The sequence below is a fragment of the Trichechus manatus genome, unplaced genomic scaffold, assembly GCF_000243295.1.
Source record: "Trichechus manatus latirostris isolate Lorelei unplaced genomic scaffold, TriManLat1.0 scaffold00090, whole genome shotgun sequence".
In the NCBI taxonomy this organism is placed as follows: domain Eukaryota; kingdom Metazoa; phylum Chordata; class Mammalia; order Sirenia; family Trichechidae; genus Trichechus; species Trichechus manatus.
Genome location: NW_004444026.1, coordinates 1,145,851 through 1,152,147, shown reverse-complemented (window position 1 = coordinate 1,152,147; position 6,297 = coordinate 1,145,851).

Below are 6,297 nucleotides of genomic sequence, written 5' to 3'. Positions count from 1 at the left end.
GCTGCTTCCATGGGTGTTGATTGTGGATCCAAGTAAAATGAAATCCTTGAGAACTTCAATCTTTTCTCCATTTATCATGATGTTGCTTATTGGTCTAGTGAGGATTTTTGTTTTCTTTATATTGAGGTGTAATCCATACTGAAAGTTGTGGTCTTTGATCTTCATCCAGTAAGTGCTTCAAGTCCTCTTCACTTTCAGCAAGCAAGGTTGTGTCATCAGCATAACACAGGTTGTTAATGAGTCTTCCTCCAATCTTGATGCCCCATTCTTCTTCATATAGTCCAGCTTCTTGGGTTATTTGCTCAGCATACAGACTGAATAGGTATGGTGAAAGGATACAACCCTGATGCACAGCTTTCCTGACTTTAAACCATGCAGTATCCCCTTGTTCTGTCTGGATAACTGCCTCTTGATCTATGTGCAGGTTCCTCATGAGCACAGTTAAGTGTTCTGGAATTCCCATTCTTTGCAATGTTATCCATAATTTGTTATGATCCACACAGTCTAATGCTTTTGCATAGTCAGTAAAACACAAGTAAACATATTTCTGGTATTCTCTGCTTTCAGCCAGGATCCATCTGACATCAGCAATGATATCCTTGGTTCCGTGTCCTCTTCTGAATCCAGCCTGAATTTCTGGCAGTTCATTGTCGATATACTGCTGCAGCTGCTTTTGAATGATCTTCAGCAAAATTTTATTTGCGAGTGATATTAATGATATTGTTCAATAATTTCCACATTCAGTTGGATCACCTTTCTTGGGAATAGGCATAAATATGGATCTCTTCCAGTCGGTTGGCCAGGTAGCTGTCTTCCAAATTTATGGCATAGATGAGTGAGCACTTCCAGAGCTGCATCCATTTGTTGAAACATCTCAGTTGATGTTTCGTCAATTCCTGGAGCCTTGTTTTTCACCAATGCCTTCAGTGCAGCTTGGACTTCTTCCTTCAGTACCATCAGTTCCTGATCATATGCTCCCTCTTGAAGTGGTTGAACATCAACCAATTCTTTTTGGTATAATGACTTTGTGTATTCCTTTCATCTTCTTTTGAAGCTTCCTGCATCGTTTAATATTTTCCCCATAGAATCCTTCACTATTTCAACTCAAGGCTTTAATTTTTTCTTCAGTTCTTTCATCTTGAGAAATGCCGAGCGTGTTCTTTCCTTTTGGTTTTCTATCTCCAGCTCTTTGTCTTTACTTTACTTTGTCTTCTTGAGCTGCCGTTTGAAATCTTCTGTTCTGTTCTTTTACTTCATCATTTCTTCCTCTTGCTTTAGCTACTTGACATTCAAGGGCAAGTTTCAGAGTCTCTTCTAATATCCATTTTGGTCTGTTTTTTCTTTCCTATCTTTTTAATGACCTCTTGCTTTCTTTGTATATGATGTCCTTGATGTCATTCCACAACTCGTCTGGTCTTCAGTCATTAGTGTTCAACGTGTCAAATCTATTCTTGAGACGGTCTCTGAATTCAGGTGGGATATACTCAAGGTCATACTTTGGCTCTTGTGGACTTGTTCTAATTTTCTTCAGTCTCATCTTGAACTTACACATGAGCAATTGATGGTCTGTTCCGCAGTTTATTGCCAGTTATTATGAATTATCCTTCTTTGTCTCTATTAATACTTCCTTAAAATGCATTCTATCTTCAGTGTGTATTTATTTGTCTCATTCATGATTTCAGGATTGCCCATGATCCTGACACTTTTTCACTACAAACTTTGAATTTAGCCTTAAAATTCTTCTCAAAGCTTGTCCCTAGATAGACTTTACCAATTTATTGGAGCTGACACTTGGTGTGAAACCTATTTGCCTTGTTCCACAAGTATCCCTCCAGTCATATTTTTATAGGTAACTGCTTACTATTTCTTAGGTAACTAGCATCACTACTCCAATGATGACAGTGATGATGATGATGATGATGATGATAAATAAAAGAAGATGATGATGATGGTGATAATGTCATCATTGATAACGGGAATAAAATTTGTATATAGCAATACATTCAAATATTTTGGAACTTGTATCCTACACAACATTCACAGCATACCTACAATTGACTGGATATTTGTATCTCCACTTTCTAAGTTAGAAAATTGAGTCTTAGATAAGTTACTTGTCCAAGGCCTCAAAAATAATTGGTTGGTAGAGCCAAGAACAGAAGTAAGACTCTCTGTTGTCCATACTGTTAGTTTAATAATGGTAACTTTTAATATTATTATTATATTGCTCTCTGCTAGTAGTAACTAGCAAATGTCACAAACAGCAGAATGGCACTCAAATTTCTCTCCATTGTTAAATAGCAAGAGAAACATTAAGTATCTAATCAGAGTAAAGGTTTAGAAATGCAAATGCTCACACTGATACATAAAGCAATTGCCTATTAGTAGATTTTTCAGGGTTTCCAGGGGATTTAATCTGTCAATTAGTACAAATGAGTAAAATGAAATATAAAGGCATGTGAATCTATAACAGAGATTAATGAATAATTTCCCCTTAATATACTTAAATTTGAGTTTAGGGAACTCTCTAGGCCTCAGCACATTATATTACCTAGAAATAAAGGATGTAAAAGTTGTCATTAGTTACTCTGATATTTCAGGTGGTTGAAAATGAGACACAAGTGTCGAAGAGAATAAATCTGACTGACCAAAAATTAGTAATTTCCCCAAATTTGCTTGGTCCTTTGAGAAGCTTTAAATGATGATATTGCTTTTTTTGATGTTTGTTTTCCTGTTGGGAATCCTTCAGACAAAGGTTTTATATTATTCATTTTACATTTATATTCATTTATTCGTGAAGTGTTTGAATGGATGTGCAGCCTAATTTTCAGGCCTTGAATAAGTGTGCTTTTAAATACCTTGGAATTCAGTTCCAGCATTCAGGATAGTAGTGAGTCATCTGAGGACTACAAAATAGTAAATGGTTTTGCAAGGTATACCAGCTATCAAGAGTCTCCTAGTGCTTAATAATAAATAAAAGCACCTTAAGAGTCCCAGAAAATATTTTCTTTGGAAATAACAAATCAATGTGTGGACTTCTTCAAATGCTAAAAAAATAGGTATTTTTTTGTAAAATTTTCCATGTCTTTACTGGCATTAACCAAGAGTACCAATACTAGGGGGCTTGAAATTTTGGAATTATGCTATATTTTTTGGCTCTCTTTCCGTGAAAAAAAAAAAATTCCTGTCTGATAAATATATAATATCAATAGTAATATTCTAAGGTGAACAGGGCATAAGAACATTTTAAAAATAGAGTTGTCCTTCCCCGCAGAGTAAATTTCTTTCTTTCTCTCCAGCTGATAATCAATCCTTTGTAAGCTGCTTGGGTAGGCTCAGAACAATAAAGAGTGAAATCTGGAACCCAAAGCTAGTCCCATGCTTAGTCCTATTTTATGATTCTGGCTGTGCAAAAAAGCTCTTCTCACACAAACTAGTGTTACCAAAGCTTTCTAACAAAGGGGAATTTTAGGCGCTGGTAAATAGGGGCCTTGCTATAGCAGCAGGGATGAAGCTAGGGTAGGGCTTGTGGGTCAAAAGGCATTCTTTGTCTAGCCCTATCTTTAATAAACAGAACATGCAAGTCTGCCAATGTCAAGTGCCCTCCCTTCTCTGAGTAAGGCCTTGGATAAAACAGAGTTCAGTTTCTCAAGTGGAAGATAGTAGCCTGGAGAGAGAAGAATTCCAGAGATGCTAGAAAAAACTATGTATCTGTGTATATATAGTAGTAATGCACAGGCAATTTTAGCAGCTCTATTTTTTCTTAGTCTCACTTGCGTGCTTTTTCTATATATGCCATACCTAGGGATACATTATAATTATAGTATGTGAATAGATTAAGCCTTTTGCAGGCTTGAAAAGAACTAAATGGGGAGCGCTTTCATTCTTTCTTATTACTTCTAGAATTACTGATGACACCTAAGATCCTTTAGCCCTCTCATTTCTTTCCTCCACTCTCCTTCCAGGGGGCTTGTAATCATTATTTTGTCTTACTTGAAATCTGTATGAGTCATGGCTGTCTCCAAAGTGGTTCTGAGCTGTTAATTTAATGTCTCAGATTTAACTGTGGGCACCACTGAATACCTCTTATGTTTTTGTGAGACTGCTTCAGATAGTCATCCAATGCCAGTCACTAAGGGTACGAGGCCATTACCTGACATGGTTCCAGTAAGTGCATCTGCTTCAAGAAAGAAAAGAACCCGAAGGAGGATGATGTAGCTAAATAGGTCTATGCTGGGAGGCAGGTGGCCTGACTCTCATTGTCAACCACGCCTCTCATACCCTACGTGGATTTCAGCAACTTTAAAAATTATTTTTAAATCCACCTATTGAGATGCAGTTTACATATAATAAAATGCACAGATTTCACTTGTAAAGTTTGATGGGGTTTGACACTTGTATATACCATGTAACCACCAGCCAGATCAAGATACAGAACATTTTCATAGACACCAGAAGTTCTCTTGGATCCCTTTGCAGTCAATTCCCTCCACCCCAGCCAACCACTTTCTGATTTCTATCACCGTAGCAGGTTTTGCCTGTTTTAGAACTTACTGGTCTAGTACAGTATGTTCTCTTTTCTATCTGGCTACTTTCACTGAACATGTTTTTGAGATTTATTCACAACATTGTTGTACAGGTAGTTCTTTCCTTCTCTGTGTTGCTTTGAACAAATTATGCCCCGCCTGTAAGTTTCAGTTTCCTCATCTGAAACATGAAGGAGTTGGATTAGGGGGTAGTCAAGGTCCCTATCACTTCTAACATTTTCTAATTTTATGGCTTCAAGGTTTAGCTCCTTTAATTTTTTTCCTAATGTTTTCTAGCTATCAGAAGGTTGACCATACAATCTTTCTTCTTCAGTGTTTACTTCTCCGCTGCTGGGTGGCCCAGAGCTAACTAAGCCCTTTAACAGTTTAGGTACAATGTGAAGAAAGGCTTGCTGGAGGCCTGTTTGTTTTGCCCCTAAACAAAAGGCAGGGGGACTTTTCATATGGTTATGACTTGGGGCAAAAGGAGTGAAGTTGGCTGTACAGGAAGAGTGGAGAAAGGAGCTTATTTTAACTTTATTTCATGCTATAAATGAAGAGTACAAACTCTGATGGCTTCTCAGACAAATGGGTAGGTAAGAAACAGTCATGAAGGTTCTAAAGTAGACTCCCAGGCTGTTGGACTTCCATTCATCCTGTATCTTCTGTATGTTACTGTAACCCCTTCTCACACATTTTGCTGAAGTTCATTAGAAACTAGAATATGTCAATTTGGAAATGATCTTTAGCTGCCTTTGACTTTTAATTCAACCTAACTTTAGTAGGATATTGAGTACGGCCAGCATCTGTCTAATCTCTTAAAAGTCAGCATGGAACGTGGAATGCTGAGTAATTGAATAAATGATGGATCTGGCTTCATGTAGTTAGGTTTTTTTGGGGAGGTAGGGGAGGAAATATGGAAGGAATGAAAACATATCCTTAATTGTGTTACTGAGTCCAGCTCTCTATCATTTCTTTGGAGTAGGGGAAAGAACTAAGTGGATCCATTTTGGCTGGGATTTCCATACTATGGATGGTGTGGGGATGGAGGATGGTGCAAATCACACCCCATCCCAATTAGTTCAACCTCATACCCCAATTAGTTCAACCCCCAACCAAAGTCTTTTGAGTAGCTACTATGTATGGTGCATTAAATTGGGCCTTGGGGGAAACAGAAAGAGATATCAGGATAATTATGTCTCAACACACTTTATAAAGAAAATGTTCTACATTCTACGTTGGTGAGTAGCATCTGGGGTCTTAAAAGCCTGTGAGCATAAATCTAACCAGAGACGTAAAAGATCTATACAATGAAAACTACAAGACACCGCTGCAAGAAACCAAAAGAGACCTGCACAAGTGGAAAAACATACTTTGCTCATGGATAAGGTAGACTCAACATTGTCAAAATATCAGTTCTACCCGAAGCCATTTACAGATACAATGCAATCCTGATCCAAATTCCACCGGCATTTTTCAATGAGATGGAGAAACTAATCACCAACTTCATATGGAAAGGGAAGAGTCCCCAGATAAGTAAAGCATTATTCAAGAAGAAGAACAGAGTGGGAGGCCTCACACTACCTGATTTTAGAAACTATTATACAGCCACGGTAGTGAAAACAGCCTGATACTGGTACAACAACAGATACATAGACCAATGGAAAGGAATTGAGAATCCAGACATAAATTCATCCACCTATGAGCAGCTGATATTTGACAAAGGCCCAAAGTCCATTAATTGGGGAAAAGACGTTCTCTTTAACAAATG